At 42.4% G+C, this 19,576-nt stretch overlaps 1 protein-coding gene across 1 annotated transcript in view; it reads right to left on the minus strand.

Annotated features, from left to right (window-relative positions):
• LOC125467236 (E3 ubiquitin-protein ligase RNF144B-like) overlaps positions 1–15,088 on the minus strand; it is a 78,469-nt gene extending 63,381 nt beyond the window's left edge. Inside the window, exon 1 of the mRNA XM_048562816.2 lies at positions 14,736–15,088. The gene's annotated coding sequence lies outside the window, so the exon portion shown is untranslated. The remainder of the gene's footprint in view (positions 1–14,735) is intronic.
• Positions 15,089–19,576: the final 4,488 nt, after the last annotated feature.

Consider the following 19,576-nt stretch of genomic DNA (forward strand, 5'->3'; position numbering starts at 1 on the left):
GTAAGCTTGGAGATTTATCCACTTTCAAAGCTTGCTAAAGCTGATGATACCCGCTCTATCTCAAATGCTAATTCAAGAATTAGAACTGCTCTGACATCTTCATAGAAACAACAGTTTATGGAAGAAACAAAACACTTGCTTATAAAGATAATAAAGTGTGAAGCTGGATGAACACAGCAGGCCAAGCAGCATCTCAGGAGCACAAAAGCTGACGTTTCGGGCCTAGACCCTTCAGAGACTTCTTTTCTTCCGAGTTAGCATCACTTATGAACTCAGCATTCATGAAGGCAAAAAAATACCCAAGGAAGGTCAAATTTGGAATTAGTGAACTTAGCAAAGAGACATATTTTAAACTGATCACTAGAAAGCCTGATCACGAACACCTCGCAGGTGCACTGTAGGCTTGAAATTCCAGCATATGTTTTGCTTTTAGTGAACTGGTGACATTGCTCAAAGATCAATTCAAGATTCGTTAGCCTCTTCACACAAATGAAGTACTTCATCCCTACTATAATTCCAGTAAATCTCCTCTGCACCCTCTCCAGATCCTAAGTATCCTTCCAAAAATTGTAGTGCCATATTTTAACACAATTGATCCATTTTTCACTCCAGAGTCGGGTGTCCAATTCCCAAAAATCAACTGATTTTCAGTTCAAGGTGGGGATGAAGGGGCTAATTAGAGTTGAGCCATTCCCTGAAACAGTGCACAGGAAACTACAGGATCTGGCATGTTTTGAGGTGCCTGGTTAAAAAGACTTGCCTCAAAACTCTGAGACTTTATCACAGCTACAATTTTTAAAAAAAGCAAAGATCTCGAGCCCTCCCGTTCCCCCTCACACTCCTCATGCCCACCTAGCTCATGCACCTTTCATGCTCCTATACCCACCCGTGACTACTAATAACCTTCATGCCAACCCAGGTTCCACTCATCCCATAGTTCTTCATGGTACCCCGCCAATGTAGTACCAAATCATGTCTCCATCAAGCCTCTACCCTTACACTCTCCGTGCCAAGATGTGTGGGTACCAGTGTTGGGCCAAGTCAGAAGTCACATGACACCAGGTTATAGTCCAACAGATTTATTTGAAATCACACGTTCCGGAGTGTGCTCCTTTGTCAAGTGATGTGAGAGAAGCATACATAACATAGGGGCAGAGAGATCAAAAGAACATATAAAGTGGTGTGAGTGGACTGTCGAATAATAAATCTCTGGAGGTGATCAGACGTGTAGACAGTGTGACTCAAGTTTCAACAGCTGAATAACAAAGCAAAGAGATGATCTATAACCTGATTAAATGAGGCAGATACATAATTGCAAAAAATTAAAAATAAGGTGGTGCCAGAGACAAACGAAATGACTGGTGTAACATGATAAATATAAGCATCATATGCCAATGGTCTAACCAAAGCAATAAGTAATCCAAGACTTACAGTCTAATTAAAGGTAAAGAGATCAGAATAATTTATCCAGATGATGGTGTCAGTAAGGAAGATTTTATAGATACAGAAGTGTGGTGGGGACACGTGTAGTGCAACATGAACCCAAGATCACAGTTGAGGCCATCTTCTTGGTGTGGAACTTAGCTATCACTTTCTGCTCAGCAATTCTGCATTGTTATGTATCTCAAAGGCCACCATGAAGGATGCCTATCCAAAGATCAAACACCGAAAGCATTTGACTGCTGAAACGTTCCCCGACTGGTTCCTGGTTTGGCTGGGCCATCATTCACAGCAAACTACCCAGCCTTCAGGAGAATATCGACCACAACACCACACAACCCTGCCATGGCAACCTCTGCAAGACATGTCAGATCAGATCATCGGCATGGATACTACCAACACACATGGTAACACCACGCACCACATACATAGCAGATATTCATGGGGCTTGGCCAATGCTGTCCATCTCATGTGCTGCAGGCAAAGATGCCCCAAGGTGCAGTATTACTGGCAAGACCATGCAGATGCTATGACAAAGGATGAATGAATACCATGCAACAATTGCCAGACAGGGATGTTCCCTCCCAGTGGGGGAACCACTTCAGTGGTCAAGAATATTCAGTGTCTGCTCTTTGGGTAAGTGTCCTCCAAGGTGGTCTTCAAGATATACAACAAATCGGTCAGCAGAAACTAATAGCCAAATTCTATATCCATGAAGATGGCCTCAAGCATGATCTTGGGTTCATGTCGCACTACATGTGATCACACCACACTATTCTGTATCTGTAAAATCTTCCTTAGTGACATCTGGACAAACTGTTTTGAGCACTCTATCCTAATTAGGTTGTACAGTTTTGGATTACTTAACACTTTGATTAGACCCTCCACATGAGACTCTTATACCTATCATGCTATTCTAGTCATTTGTTTTGTCTCTGGCACCACCTTCCTTTTAATTTTTTTGTAATTATGTCTCTGCCTCATTTAATCAGATTATAGATCATCCCTTTGCTTGTTATTCAGCAGTTGACACTTCACACCATCTAACACATCTGATCACCTGCAGAGACTTATTATTCAACTCTCCATTCATACCATTTGTATGATCTTTTGATCTCCCTGCCCTTAAATTCCATATCTATGTGCTTCTCTTTCACTTCACCTGATGAAAGGGCTACACTCCAAAAGCTTCTGATTTCAAATAAACCTGTTGGACTATAACCTAGTATCATGTGACTTCTGACGTTTTCTATGCCAATTCATCTAGTTTCCACCATGTAAAGACCTTAGGAGCCAGGCTGAAATCAAATAAAATCATTAATAAAAGCCAATTCATTCACATTTGAATCTCTTCATGTACAGAATTCAAGACCCAGAACCTGAAGCATTACCCTCCTCCCTCAAAAACACAGTCTTACACAATAACTGTGCTAGTGCCACTCATTGCTACCTGAGCTCAAACTCAACTGATAAGCCTTTATCATTTATCAAAATGAATAATTAAAAATTGTCAGGACTGAATACATACTTTAGTAAAAGATTCACATTGTAACTGACTGACCTCACACCTACACTAACTTTCTCCCCCAGAAATAGTTCCTATGAAATAATCACTTTGTATAAAGAATATTTGAACATGTTTATGAAGTACTTATTGGTTTTCATCCAGTAGTGACTAAATTTGGCAGACGCTAATAAAAAAAATCAAAGTTTAACCTTTTGCAGTTCATTTCCAAAACACACAACGTCATAGTTCTACTCTCAAATCAAAAAAGTGTAATTGATTACCTAAACCTGTAGTCACACTGTGTGACTAAGACATGGAGAACTACACTGCAGGTCAACATTCTGGTCCCGATGCAGGTGAGCGAAAAACAGGTACATGTGGAATCTCATAAGTCAAACTGTGCCATTTTGCCTGCAGCACTCTATCCCTGGGTCATGTTCCTGAAGGTGGGTGACAAGGGGGCCTGCCTGCAAGCAGTAGTAGCCAATTAAAAATCACTTTAAAGGCCTAATAAAATCAGATTGTCAGGGGATAACTGTAATGTTCCACACAGCTCCCTCTCCAATTAATGATGATCTGGCTGCTAAGGCAAGTTCTAGTGAATTTTTTTTTAAAAAAAAGAAATAGGACAGCAGTCATTTCAAAAACAAAATGGAGGTGTCTTCTCCTTTTCCGAAAAAAAAATCTGCTGCTGTTTGTATGCTGGTAGTAGTTTTGAGAGGCCACTAGACAGCATACCTGCCCTCTGGTCACTAATGAGCCAAGTTCTGGAAAATCAGTGAGAGTTTCTGACCCCTGATAAAGTTGGCAGGAAATTATTTGCCTCTGACCTCCTAACATGTAAAGTCACAAATAAGCTGGTCTTGTTTCAAATGTTAACTACTCTATCGTGCTCCCACAGTTTTATCTGTACTTGTTTGCAATGCAAATGTGGGAGATCAATAATTTCAAACAATTCCAGGGCTACCACATGTGTAGAAGGTTGTCTAGATGGGCTGGCTTCAGGCCAGAGTTGCTGAATTTGAAAACTGAACCAATGGGCTACTTCTTGCTACCAAGGCAGATAGCCTCAACTCTGCAGGTCTGCTTCACCTGACCCAGGTTTTACTTCAGCATGGTTGGGGTAAAATCCACTTGGGCCTACTGTCCCCAGAAGAAAAGCAGTACTGAAGCGGACCAGTTGAAAGGCCAGTCTTGCTTATCTGAGAATTCACTTCATTGTTTTGTTTGTATTTTCAGCTCTCAAAGCTCTCTTATCCACTCATGACCTCCATCCCCCCCATGACAATTCAAGATACTTCAAAGCCTATTCTCCATGTAAACAGACCGTACAGAACCAATGATCCGAACAGCAAGGATGGTACTTGTGGAATGGCTTCAAAACATCCATTCATGATTTTCTTTTTTAAAAGAATGCTGTTGAAACAAGCTTTAAAGTTTGTCAACTAAAACTTCTAAAATTTCAATACTGAAGTTTTAAGAACTGAACTCCTCATTAATTTTGTGCAACTGAAAATTGTTAGTAGCTCAGAAAGAAAAAGATCATAACATCAAAAAGATTTTCATCAAGCAAAGTTTTCCCATCTGTGCACTAGTGTCAGCAAAATTGATCCTTGAAATGGGAATCTGGACAAGTCCCAATGAATGCAATCTACACCAGGGCTTTGTTTTTCCCCATAGATTGAAATCAGATAAAAGTCAGAATGAGGGAAGTTCTTAAAATTTCCTTACATTTATAAGTTGAATGTCTCTCCAACAAATGGGGTTCTGGGTGACAAAGTGAGAAACCATTATGGAAGTAATTACTACAATTCAAGTTCAGTCTCATTTAAACAAAAGGAGGCAAAGTTTTTTTTAAGAAGTGTTAGTTTATCAAGGTGCTGCTGTAAATCAAATTGCCTATTTTCTTGGAGTGGAAAGATAGCTGATTCAAATTAAAAGGATGAGAAAGAAAATGTCAGATCACAGAGCACAACTGGAAGATTTTTAAGTCGAAAATAAGAGATAGAGTTTAAAAGGTATTCTGAATAGGATTCTATGGAATTCCTTCAAAAGTTGGATTTCCAATGAATATCTGACTTTTAAAAAGAAAACTCAAATGGGATAGGGAAAGGAAATACAGGAGAAATAAAACTGTGATCAAGTGTAAAGGCATTGAGCAAAAACTAAAAGGGATATTAGGAATAACATAGGAGATCTTGCAGGAGAAGTGGAAATCCCGGAAATTTTTTTTAAACTCACTGTGGAATTATGGGAGTCACTGGCTCATTTTTTTTATAGGGGGAGGATGGAGCCTGGAGGTGAGTGAATATGGGTGGGGAGGTAGGGAGGGGATAAGTCAGTCCGGGGAGGACGGACAAGTCAAGGGGGCGGGATGAGGTTAGGAGGTAGGGAATGGAGGTGCGGCTTGAGGTGGGAGGAGGGGGATAGGCGAGAGGAAAAACAGGTTAGGGAGGCGGGGACGAGCTGTGCTGGTTTTGGGATGCAGTGGGGCAAGGGAAGATTTTTGAAGCTTGTGAAATCCACATTGATACCATTGGGCTGCAGGGTTCCCATGTGGATTTCACAAGCTTCAAAAATCTCCCCTTCCCCCACTGCATCCCAAAACCAGCACAGCTCGTCCCCACCTCCCTAACCTGTTCTTCCTCTCGCCTATCCCCTCCTCCCAACTCAAGCCGCACCTCCATTCCCTACCTCCTAACCTCATCCCGCCCCCTTGACCTGTCCGTCCTCCCCAGACCGACCTATCCCCTTCCCTACCTCCCCACCTATACTCACCTGTACAGGCTCCATCCCTGCCCCTTTAGCTTGTCTGTCTCCTCTCCACCTAAGTTCTCCTCTATCCACGTTCAATCCACCTCCCCCCCCCCCCCCCCCCCCCCCACCTCTCTATTTATTTCAGAACCATCTCCCCATCCCCCTTTTCTGATGAAAGGTCTAGGCCCAAAACGTCAGCTTTTGTGCTCCTAAAATGCTGTGTTCATCCCAGCTCCACACCTTGTTATCTCGGATTCTCCAGCATCTGCAGTTCCCATTATCACTGAGCTAAGTTGCCTGATAGTGCTGTAATTGGCTGTGTTGGATTTGTCCTGCTTAGTGTGTACAGGACATACTTGCACAATTTTTTACATTGGGTAACACTGGCATTGTTGGAACAGCTTAGCTAGGGGCACACCAAGTTCTGCAGCACAGAATTTCAGTAGAATTACTGCAATGTTGTCAGGTCCCATAGCATTTGCAGTGTTTAGTGCCTCCCACGAATTTTTAAGTGCACTGAACTGGCTGGAGACTGGAACCTGTGATTCTGGGGATCACTGAGGGAGGCAGAGATGGATCATGTACTGAACATCTCTCACTCATTATGGTTGTAAATGCTCTAGCCTTACTTTTGCACTAACGTGCTAGGCTCCCCATCGTTGAGGATGGGGATATTTGTGAAACCTCCTCCAAGGAGTCATTTAATCATCCACCATCATTTATGTTTAGATGAGGCAAGACTGCAGTGCTTAGATCTGATCCCTTGTTTGTCTAGTTGCAGAACTCAGTCTCAGTTGCTGTGTTTGCTGTATAGCATGCAAGTAGTCTCATTTTGTAGATTCACCAGGTTGGCACCCCATTTTTTGGGTATGCCTCATCCTGTTCCTGGTATGCCCATTTGCACTCTTCATGAACCAGGACTGACCTCCTAGCTTTGACAGTATTTGTTTGGAGTTGCTAGATCTGCTCAAATGTCTATCTCAATAGTAATGGTGTCACACAACACAACAGAGGCTATTCTTGATGTGCAGATGGGAGTTTGTTTCCGTGAGGAATGTGCAGTAGTCACACTTTCCTATATTGTCATGAACAGATGCATCTGACTGTGTATCACTCTGCACTGTCACCTCTGCTGAATTTGTCCTACTGAAGGGAAAGGCAGGGATGGTGATGGCATTGCCAGGGACAGTGTGTTTTAGGTACAATCCCATGAGTTTGACTGTCAAGCTGTTCCTTGACTAATCAGAGAGAGAAATCTCCAATTTTTCCCTCAACCCTCAAGTGTCGTGAGGTGGTCTTTGCAAGTCAAGATTGCCATTGTCTTTTCTGGTGGTATGTTCGGGTTTCATTCCAATTTTTGAGACTTTTTAAAACAGTTGATACAATCATTTCAGAGGGAAGTTAAAATTCAACCACTTTGCTACTGGTTTGGAATTAGATGTAGGCTAGACTAGGTAATGGTAAGAATTTTCCTTCTCTAAAAGTTAGATGGCTCTTTTACAACATTGTCCACATTAGAATTGTAACTCCAAATCTTTACTGAATTCAAACTGCACCAAATAGAAAGGTGGGATTTGAACTTGGGTTTTTAAACCATTTATATGGGTCTCTGGATTACTAGTCCAATGCCACTATGCCATCACCTTTTCCTTACAAAAGATCCTGCAACTTTTGTTGAAAACCTTGTTGACATTTATTCCTCAATCAACAATGCGTGAGAACAATTGCACAACTGTTAACTTCCTTCTTGTAACAACTTATTTTTGCAAATTAGCTACTACATTTGCCTGTTTAACAACAATGTCTGTACTTCAGAAATATTCCATTGGCTTTTGATTGACATAAGTTACTATGCAAATCCAAGATCCATTTTCTTAGTACAGTAATGCTTGCACAAAAATCTAAGGAAACATGTCTTAGTTCAGTTGAGTTGTTAAACTATGCAGATGCCCCTCTGATGAATACAGAAGATGCCATGTCACAACTTTGAAGAGGAGCAGGGGACTTACCCCATCCTCATTTTTCACTCAACATCACATTATCAATTTTCTGACGTAGGAGCTGGCTGCACTTAAATTGGCTGCTTGTTTCCATATTACAACAATGACGCTGTTTCAAAGTTACTTCATTAGTTTAACATGCTTTGGGACATCGGAAAAGGTGCTAATAATGTCTGCTCTTCTTCCTTTCATCTCATCATTTTAATCAATCTAACTGTAATTTTTGACATTATTACTGTGAATGGATGCTTAAATTTTGGCATGAGTAGTATAAATACTGACATGCCCATCATGGGCCTCCTGCAGTGCCATAATGATTCCACCTGAAGGTTGCAGGAACAGCAACTCATTCCGCTTGGGAACCCTGCAGCCCAATGGTATCAATGTGGACTTCACAAGCTTCAAAATCCCCCCTTCCCCCACTGCATCCCAAAACCAGCCCAGTTCTTCCCCTCCCCCCACTGCATCACAAAATCAGCCCAGCTCATCTCCTCCCCCCAGTGTATCCCAAAACCAGCCCAGCCTGTCTCTGCTTCCCTAACCTGTTCTTCCTCTCACCCATCCCTTTCTCCCACCTCAGCCGCACCTCCATTTCCTACCTACCACCTCATCCCGCCTCCTTGACCTGTCCTTCTTCCCTGGACTGACCTATCCCCTCCCTACCTCCTCACCTATACTCTCCTCTCCACCTATCTTGTTTTCTCTCCCTTTTTCGGTCCGCCTCCCCCTCTCTCCCTATTTATTCCAGTTCCCTGTCCCCATCCCCCTCTGACGGGTCTGGGCCCGAAACGTCAGCTTTTGTGCTCCTGAGATGCTGCTTGACCTGCTGTGTTCATCCAGCTCCACACTTTTGTTATCTTGGATTCTCCAGCATCTGCAGTTCCCATTATCACAGTATAAATACTGTGTGAGCTAGTCAAATTTTCACATCCTATTAACACTGTGCACATTTATTAATGCTGATTATATATTTTAGAACAGCCAACTAACAAAAAAAACCAAGCAGGAAACGACTTGAGTCACGGTCAGCAAAACTAAGGTGATGTGATACGGTCTGGATGGGGTATCAGAGACTGAGGTACCATTTTGTATCATTTTACATGAGTATGAACAGTTGGAAGTAAAAAGACTATGAATGCCATGGGCAGCACAGTGGCTCAGTGGTTGGCACTGCTGCCTCAAAGCGCCAGGGACCTGGGTTTGGTTTCTGTGTGGAATTTGCACATTCTCCCCATACCTTCAGGCATTTCCTCCAGATGCTGCGCTTTCCTCTCTCAGTCCGAGGATGTGCAGGTTAGATGGGCTGGCCATGAGAAATGCAGGGTTAGAGGGACTAGGTCTGGGTGGGATGCTCATTAGAGAGGCAGTGTGGACTGGATGGGCTGAATGGCCTGCTTTCATATTGTCGGGATTCTATAAAAGTGGATAAATAGTTTTGCTGTCTGTAATGTGACTTGACAAGCTCCTTAATTGAAATAATTGTTACAGTGCTGAATCTTTGTTAGAGACCACGTGCATAATCAAACAAACAATGTCCTGTTGTTACTTGTTCAGTATGCAAATTATCCAGATACAGTATTTCTCCACACCCACGAAGTGTTTTGTATGGCATTAGGATGTATGTGGCTAGAAATATCAGCCTAAATGTTGGTGATTTAACCCATCAGCGATCTGCCAATTCTTCAAAAAGAATTGTTTTTTGTCAACCAACTTTAATTCCTACTTTTGCATACATTTTAAAATCATTTTTCCATTCTACATTGATGTAATTTTTTCTTAATATATAATGTTAACTTAACAGATATCAATGACATCTATTTGGAAGCCATTCATGTTAATACTTTCCTGCTCCCATTTCCTTTTGTACCATCATAAACTTCTGGCCTCCTCATTTTTCTTATTGGTTGTCTTGAAATTACATTTCCTTTTTGTTACTAGCTCACCAACCAGGGGAAACAATCTTGCATTGTTGACCATCTCAAAAGTTTTAATTATTTTGAAAACCTTTATTGGAAAAATGAAAGTATCCAATGAAAGAACTCTCAATTCCATCAATTCACAGAAGTAACCTTGAAGGTATCCACAGAGGTGGAAAGTAAATAAAATTTCCTGGCTTATTATTTTCCCCTCTCTTTTTTACAGTTGTAAAATTTGCATTCTTCTGCTTCATGGGAATTATTCCCATTGACACAGATTTGGTGTCAAGGTATCATCTACTTTCTTCCCACCTGTTTCACACTTCTGACATGTATGCCACCGACACCTGGGCACTTTCCAACAGAGTATCCTGTGCATCTTTGAGGTATTCAACAGCCTCATCTTCACCTCTCCCTATCAAAGCTGAATCAAAGTCTATATTTAACATCTTACTAAAAACTTTTGAGACAAGTAAAGATTTCACTTTGTTAATTGTTATAACCTAAATAACTAAAATAACACTTAAAATTGAAGTCAATGGGGATTGGGGGGGAATCCAACAAATAGTAAGATGGTTGTGCTTGTTGCAGGTCAGTCATCTCCGCTCCAGAGCATCTCTGCAGGAGTTCCTAAGGGTAGCATCCTAGATCCAACCACCTTCAATTGCTTCATCAATGGCCTTCCTTCCATCATTAGCTCACAAGTAAGAATGTTCACTGATGATTGCACTATGTTCAACACCATTCATGACTCCTTTGATACTGAAGCACTTCATGTTAAAATGCAACAAAACCTGGGCTGAAAAGTGTATCAGAGATAGTAGATACTGCAGATGCTGGAGAATCCGAGATAACAAGGTGTGGAGCCGGATGAACACAGCAGGCCAAGCAGCAGCTTAGGAGCAGGAAAGCTTTTCTGATGAAGGGTCTAGGCCCGAAACATCAGCTTTCCTGCTCCTAAGATGTAGCTTGCCCTGCTGTGTTCATTCAGCTCCACACCGGAACTGAAAAGTGGCAAATCATGTTGGTGCCAGACAAACCATCTCCAATAAGAAAGGGTCTGGCCACCATCTCTTGACATTCAATAACCTTATCAGCACAGAAATCCTCCATTATTAATACCCTGGGGTTTGCTGTTGAACAGAAATTGAACTGGACCAGTTATTTAAATACTGTGTCTATGAAAGCCAGTCAGAAAATAGGTGTCTCCAAAAAAAAATTTCACCTCTGATTCCACTACAAGGCCTAAGTCAGGGGTGTGATGGAATACACCCTTCTTGAAACTCCAACAATATTCAAGACATTTGGCACCACTCAGGACAAACAATCCACTTCATTAACACAACAGCCACAAATATTTATTCTCTCCACCATCAAGCTCAGTAGTAGCAGTGCGTGCCACCTACAAGATGCACTGCAGAAGTTCATTAAGGCTGCTTAGATAGCACCTTCTAGTGGTTGTGGGTTTCAAAGAATAAGCAGATACATGGGAACACTAATCACCTAAGAATTTCCCTCCAAGCCATTCACCATCCTGACTTGTAAATATAATCGCTGTTCCGTCAGTGACACTGGATAAAAATCCTTTGAAATGGCAATGGTGGCTACAGACTGCAAAAGTTCAAATAGGCAGCTCACAACCACCTTTTAGAGGGACGGGCAATAAATGCTGGCCTAGCCAGCATGGTCCGCATCCCATGAACGAATAAAACAAATCTAATTAAACAGACAAATGAGATTCCAGCTCAATGAATTAAAGATAGCTATTCAAGAAGAAAAAAACAGAAAGCCCCTCGTAAAAAGGGAAAAAAGGGGCATACGCCTCTTAGTAGTGCATTGATGTATCAAACTATGCATTGCTTAAGATTGCAATCAGACTTGCTTTCTGACTCTTTAGCAAGAGCTGGCTGAACCAAATGAACTGCTGCATCACACCGAACATGAATATGATGATACCAAGATAAGTTGTCACAGTCAATTCCTGCTCAATGGTGAGTCAGCTGGTTATAAAAAAAGGCGCAGCAATCAGTGTCATCATTAACAGCTAGAATCTCTTCATCACTATCCAGTCATTCTGACTGGAATACCTTGGTTTTGGCCTCAGCTAAAGTTGTGTGACTCTACAGTATCCAAAACCAAATATATCATCCACATTTACTGTCCAGGCTTGCACATGAAGAATGACTGTACAGGGGAAGATAGCAATTAGCCCAACCCCAATTAAGAGAGAAAAAAAGGACTAAAAACTGAGAACACTATGAGGAATGAGAAGAGGGATTAAAAACTTTGGATTCTGAACTTGCTGCACTTCTTGACCAACTGAACATGAACGTGGTGTCAATGGCAGCAGTATTCACAATTCCTCATCAGGAACAGCAAGATTCTGAAAAAAGGTAGGGCTTGAGGAGAGGGGAGAAAAGCCAAAAGGAGCTAATCCTGTAGGATCACTCACGTGATCACCTGTGAATCGCCATCTAACTGAGATATGATTGATCATTAACTTGGTCAGTTAAAACTGATTCAGAAATAGTAATTTTCTAAAGGGTTCAGGCCCGAAACATCAGCTTTCCTGCTCTTCTGATGCTGCTTGGCCTGATGTGCTCATCCAGCTCTACACCCTTGGTCATTTAAAAGCTAGATTTGGCCCTGTTACTAATTTAGTACCTGTCTATAAATGCCTCTTTTTACTGTAATCTTAATTCCTGTCCCTGGTTGGGTTACAAATAGAGGTCAGAATATGTCTCCTCATCTTCCTTTCCACCAAACAAACTCAAACTGCAGTAAAACATTCAATCCACTCTAAAGGCAAGACATGTTCATAATCTGAACATCCTTACAGTCTGTCAAACCAATTGAAACCCAGCCCTCAACAGTCTTGAAGAATATTGTACACAGTGGATATAAAATACTTGAACATGTCTATGCCATTCTGACATTAAACAATGTCCTGAATTTTACCCCAAGCAAAATCTATACAAATTTACCAGTGCTCTGCTATCAATATATAGAAGGCATTAGATTAAGCAAAGTATACTGAACCTGAAGACAAGAAAGATTTTTGATGGCCACCCCTATGAGGATGACAGCAATGTACTTTTTCTGCAATTGTTCTTTATTTTCATTTGGATTTAATAGTCCATTGGTTAAATTTTGAGAGTCAATACACGGCATTTTTTGAGTAATCCGGCAGTATAATCTCATACAGTTCAGAAGAAAACCATTTGGTTCATCATATCGGTGCTTCAAATGGAGCTACTCAATTTAGTCATACTTCCTTGACTTTTCACAAAGTCCAGCAAATCTTTCATTCAAGTAATTATCCACTCCCTTTTGAAAGTAACCACTATCTGTTTTTCAAGGTAGCACATTTCAGCTCATTAAATTGCTGCACTAAACATTTCTCACCTTCCCTTCTACACTGCAACTGTTCAAAAGACCAGCTCAACACAACCTTCAAGGACAGTTAGGGACAGACAATAAATGTTGGCCTGACAACTAGTTAACCCATATTTCCCCAGGAGTGAAAAGCAAAAGTTAGAAGTGATTACAATTCACAAGTTTTCCATTGGCTATAAAATGCTTATAGACATCATGAGGTTATGTAAAAGCACTATATTAAAGCAAGTCTCTTTCTGGTTTATTTGTTAATTATTTTATGCAATATGATCAAAAATTGAAAACTCAATTTTCCTTTTTTCTCTCTCTAATGACAGGAAATTTCTGAGACTTGGAAAAGGAAGGATCTGTCTGATAGCAGCAAGATAGAGGCACTATTAGAGATTTACAGTAATAGAACAGTCTGGTGAACAGGACAGAAGAGTCAAGTTATTGTCTCATTAGACTGTCCTGCCCTTGTTATGGCAACAAAACCAGATGCACAACAACTATCTGCCAACCACCGTGTTATAGAGGAACAGTTAGTGCTCTTCTTTGGCATGGTTTGAATCTCATAAGCACCAAGAATCTCTACATATGCCTTCTAATTTCAGACAGTGTGGCCACTGTCTAAAAGGTTACTCATTTTAGAATTGAAATCAGGCCATATTTACAATGACAGGACACTGTTTACCTAAGTCCCACTATCTCCACCATCTTACCTCTTTACGTTCCCTTCTCTCAAAACCCAGTGGAAGCCTGTCACCAGCAAGTCTCCATTTTATCAGCCACAAGGCACAGTGCATATCTCTGTCTTACCATTGTAAGGGCCACATTTTGGAGGAGGAACTAAATCATAGCAGCACAAAATAAGCTGTCAGGGGATGGAGCAGAAGGCTATTCTTCCTCACAGAGTGGATGATAATTCCACATAAAATTCACAGCAGTAAAAGCAGAACCAAAAGCCATTGATGGCCACACATCATCCGCTAGAACTCCCCCGAGACCAAAAAAGGTTGTTTAAAATTATGCATGCATATAACAATAACACCAAAAAGATAAGAGCAGCAACAGATGTCATCACTAAATTACTTTATCGACCTGATCAAAATTTTAGTGTAAAGTATTTAAACCCATTACTACAAAGGAACATATGATTCACTCCAGGTACGCATAGAAACACAAATCCAGGAGGAACAAGTGCCAATGTTTGGAGAGTTTGATCTGCTATGTTGATTGGCGTTGCTGATTTTAGACTGTAGAAACGCCAATGAGTTACCCACCTCCCAAAACCACAGAATACTTTTGACTTTGAAACCAATAAGAAATGTGGCTAGGTTTGACAAGATAAAATCAACATTTTTATTTCCAGACCAATCAAATGATAAAACAACGAGTGGTATTTGAAAAATCACCTTAGTTTTGCCAAAATAGTTCGCGTTCCAAAAGTGGTTATGCGACAAGGTTGTTTCAAATGTTACCAAAAGAACTCCTATTTACAGCAGACATACTTGCATAAAACCAGGTAGCTTATATATAAAAGGTATTTCTAAATAGTTATGTTATTGCTTTCTATAAATCCAACGCCTAAGGTGTGCCGCAAACAAACAATAAACAAAAATACCCCACTCCATACCAACCAAATAGAATTCTGTAACAACCTTACGGCACTATTTTAACTAAAATAAATTAAACAAATAAAGCTAGAACGGATCAAACATTTATTGTCACATTTCATACCTCTGAGGAGAAAATTTCAGCCCTGAAGGAAAGAAGCTGAGATCAGTGGAAGTTGTTTATCTGCTGAAATTAATGTGCAGCCTGGTACGAAAACCGACCTGTGCCTGGGAAAACACAGACACAGGCAGGCACACGATGCTACTTTTCAGTTGCTGCAGTTTTCTGAGTAGCTCTGCTGATTCGAAAGGCTTTCAGAAGTGTGCACGTTCCAGCGACAGACGCTTCAGTTTTTGGTAGGTTTGCTTTCACGATGTGTTGGCATGACTACAGTTTCGTGAATGACTAATTTGAAAACAAAACAGCTTTCTTTTTTAGAGCAAGTTGCCTCAACAGACATCCACGTCATAAGTTGTCTCCACCCATGGGAGGCTTGTGATTAAACAGGAAACTGAGCATGGAACTTCCTCCTTTCTCTGTGGGCAATTTAAATATTAATAAAGAAGACTTCAGTTTTGCGAACAACTGCTCGATGAGGGAAGCTAATCCCAGACTCCAGTTATAATTCTTGTTTGGGACTGTCAACATCCTGAATAAAGGTTAATGGTACTAACAAAATATTTATGATAATACATATCAAAAATGTCAATGGAAAGAAAAATAACAAAAATATGGTAACTATCAAAGACCCAACCCGAAAGAGGCCAGCCCCTCACCCAATCAGTTTATTCTGCACCAGAATATTCCATCTGAAATCTAATCAGTTTCCTGTATAGGTTCAGCATAAACTCCCTGGTCTTGTACTCCATGCACTGGCTAATGAAACATAACTACTGTATGCTTTATAAGCAACTCTCTCTATTTGTCCTGCTACCTTTAACAATTTGTACACAGATACTAATAAAAACCGAAAGAACTGTGGATGCTGTAAATCAGAACTGATTTCAGTTCTGAGGAAAGGTCACCGGACCTGAAACGTTAACTGTTTTCTCCTTCACAGATGCTGCCAGACCCGCTGAGCTTTTTCAGCCACTTTGTTTTTGTTGTTGTTGTTGTGTACACAGATACATCCAGGTCGCTGTAGGCCTGCACCCCCTTTAGAATAGTACCCTTTATTTTACACAGTCTCTCCATGTTCTCTGTGCCAGTGTGTAGCATTTCACACTTTTCCACATTGAACATCACCTGCTACCTATCCGTGTAATGCCAACAACTTGTCAACATATCTTTGTGAAGTTCTGCTTCTTTGAAGATTATCCCACGGTGTCGGCTATGAATGAGTGTGCGAATGGATAGCCAGTCACTGTAGTAGCAGGCATGTTTGCTAGAAACACTTGGTAAACTGGATTAAAAATTGGAGTAATAAAATGTGAGGCTGGATGAACACAGCAGGCCAAGCAGCATCTCAGGAGCACAAAAGCTGACGTTTCGGGCAGAGACCCTTCATCAGAGAGGGGGTTGGGGAGAGGGAACTGGAATAAATAGGGAGAGAGGGGGAGGCGGACCGAAGATGGAGAGTAAAGAAGATAGGTGGAGAGGAGATAATAGGGGGGGAGGTAGGGAGAGCATGGGTCAGTCCAATGGTATCAATGTGAACCCTGCAGCCCAATGGTATCAATGTGGACTTCACAAGCTTCAAAATCTCCCCTTCCCGCACTGCATCACAAAACCAGCCCAGCTTGTCCCCTCCCCCCACTGCATCTCAAAACCAGCCCAGCCTGTCTCCGCTCCCTTAACCTGTTCTTCCTCTCACCCATCCCTTCCTCCCACCTCAAGCCGCCCCTCCTTTTCCTACCTACTACCTCATCCCGCCTCCTTGACCTGTCTGTCTTCCCTGGACTGACCTATCCCCTCCCTACCTCCCCACCCATACTCTCCACCTATCTTCTTTTCTCTCCATCTTCGGTCCGCCTCCCCCTCTCTCCCTATTTATTACAGAACCCTCTCCCCATACCTCTCTCTGATGAAGGGTCTAGGCCCGAAACGTCAGCTTTTGTGCTCCTGAGATGCTGCTTGGCCTGCTGTGTTCATCCAGCTTCACACTTTGAGATGCTGGAGAATCCAAGATAACAGTTCCCATTATCACTAAAAATTGGAGTAGTCCACTACTGTGATAATGGGAACTGCAGATGCTGGAGACATCTCTGATGAAGAGTCTAGGCCCGAAACGTCAGCTTTTATGCTCCTGAGATGCTGCTTGGCCTGCTGTGTTCATCCAGCTCCACGCTTTGTTATCCTAGTCCACTACTGTCTTCAGTTTTGTGCTGGCTTCAGCATGTGTGCATCTGATACCTCCATGGACAGGTTGGCAACCAGCATGGAAATCTGGGTTCAGTAAAATGTTCAGTGGCAGCCAGAAATACATGAGAAACAACACTCCATCACTTCAGCCAAGGTGCTCAGCATCAACAGCAAGACAAGAGACGAGAAGGACATATGGAACCTTGATCTTACTTCAGGTGCCCCTTCCTCTGAAGAAGACAGGATGGTGGCAGCAGGCACCCAGGCAAAGGAGGAACCACAAACAGGTCTCCCACAAGTCTCCTCTCAGAATACTTCGCAAATGCCATATCCCTCCATCTTCACACTGCCTTGATCCCTAACACTGTGGAAGTTGCAGTTGAGAAGTGTTAGCCTACATCAGGGCAGAGCACACCTGGCGTGTCGGATTGAATGAATAATTTTACTGTCACATATATTTGGAAAATTAGAGTGAAAAGTGTTCTGTTGCCACAATCTGGCGCTATTTTGGATTACAAAATGATTAAGAAGAAATTACTTAAATAGAGCCTCATCTTCTCATCAATTGACAGAGGAAATATATATGCAGAAAAATAAGAAATAATGTTCAAACTTACAGTCCTTATTGTTAAGCACGGCCCCAGCTCTTCTTAAGGGGCTTCTGTAAGGCATTCGGGTCTCCGGGCTGCAGTGAGTCCCTATTTCTGGTCCATCTGATGCCCAGGAGATCCCGGCTCCACTGCCGCTGCCTTGTTGACATTGCTATGAGTCCCAATCAGGACCTACCGCAACCACAAACCTCGCTGCATTAGCCATGAGTCCCACTCCAGGCTCCTCCTACGAATGGGCCTATGACCAAGAAACACCCTGAGGGACATCCTCTCAAATCTTTCTGGGCAACAGGCTCCAATGTAGAGTTGGTTCCATCCACAAATAGGGACGTGAGGACTGCAACTAGATGCAATGGGCGAGTATGGGGGAAAAGAAAACTCAATACATAGGTAGTACAGGTGAAACTGATGTAAATACACTCTCACATCTTAAAATGTATGCATTTTAAATCATCACATGTCTGATCAATTGTCATGTTACTTGTACGACCTGGGTGTGCGGCAGCCACGTCAAAGACAAATTGCTTCTTCATACATCCTAGGGAAGATAGTTGTACTGGTGAAGCATGGCTATCCGAAATGCTTCTCAGAGGTAAGCAATCGAATTCAGATGTTCTTCAACCCTTATGTTCGTGGGTGTAGCCAAGACCTTGAGTGAGGAGCTCACTTAGTCCAAAATTACTGAGAACACTTTGTAATAGGTCCTTGCCTCCACTCGTGTTCTACATAAACTTGTGTGTGACTACACAATCATTTATGATTGCACATTTCTTTTCATTCTAAGTGTCTTAAAAAGGAACCTACAATCATTGTTCAATTAACATCCAAATTCTGCCTAGTAGAACAAACATGTCCACACTGCCCCAGCAGAGAGAAAAAAAACTTACTCCAACAACCTCTCTGATGAAGGGTCTAGGCCCGAAACATCAGCTTTTGTGTTCCTGAGATGCTGCTTGGCCTGCTGTGTTCATCCAGCTTCACACTTTATTATCTAGGATACTCCAGCATCTGCAGTTCCCATTAACTCTCTCCAACAACCGTGAATGTGTCCGCAGACATTTTTCATGAATATCTCTTATTTTCCTTCAGCATCTGGTCTACCACATTGCCGTGAGAACCATGCACACTTAAAATTTTAGTAGCCTTCCTTTAAATTAATTATTTGCATCACAGTATAATACTTCCAATCCCTACATCCCAAGACATTTTTCCATCCCCTCCCCTGTCAGCTTTCTGGAGAGACCACTCTCTCCGTGACTCCCTTGTTCGCTCCACACTGCCCTCCAACCCCACCACACCCGGCACCTTCCCCTGCAACCGCAGGAAATGCTACACCTGTCCCCACACCTCCTCCCTCACCCCCATCCCAGGCCCCAAGATGACATTCCACATTAAGCAGAGGTTCACCTGCACATCTGCCAATGTGGTATACTGCATCCACTATACCCGGTGCGGCTACCTCTACATTGGGGAAACCAAGCGGAGGCTTGGGAACCGCTTTGCAGAACACCTCCGCTCAGTTCGCAACAAACAACTGCACCTCCCAGTCGCAAACCATTTCCACTCCCCCTCCCATTCTCTAGATGACATGTCCATCATGGGCCTCCTGCACTGCCACAATGATGCCACCCAAAGGTTGCAGGAACAGCAACTCATATTCCGCCTGGGAACCCTGCAGCCATATGGTATCAATGTGGACTTCACCAGTTTCAAAATCTCCCCTTCCCCTACTGCATCCCTAAACCAGCCCAGTTCGTCCCCTCCCCCCACTGCACCACACAACCAGCCCAGCTCTTCCCCCCCACCCACTGCATCCCAAAACCATTCAAACCTGTCTCTGCCTCCCTAACCGGTTCTTCCTCTCACCCATCCCTTCCTCCCACCCCAAGCCGCACCCCCAGCTACCTACTAACCTCATCCCACCTCCTTGACCTGTCCGTCTTCCCTGGACCGACCTATCCCCTCCCTACCTCCCCACCTACACTCTCTCCACCTATCTTCTTTACTCTCCATCTTCGGTCCGCCTCCCCCTCTCTCCCTATTTATTCCAGT

This window comes from Stegostoma tigrinum, chromosome 2 (assembly GCF_030684315.1).
Source record: "Stegostoma tigrinum isolate sSteTig4 chromosome 2, sSteTig4.hap1, whole genome shotgun sequence".
Lineage (NCBI taxonomy): Eukaryota > Metazoa > Chordata > Chondrichthyes > Orectolobiformes > Stegostomatidae > Stegostoma > Stegostoma tigrinum.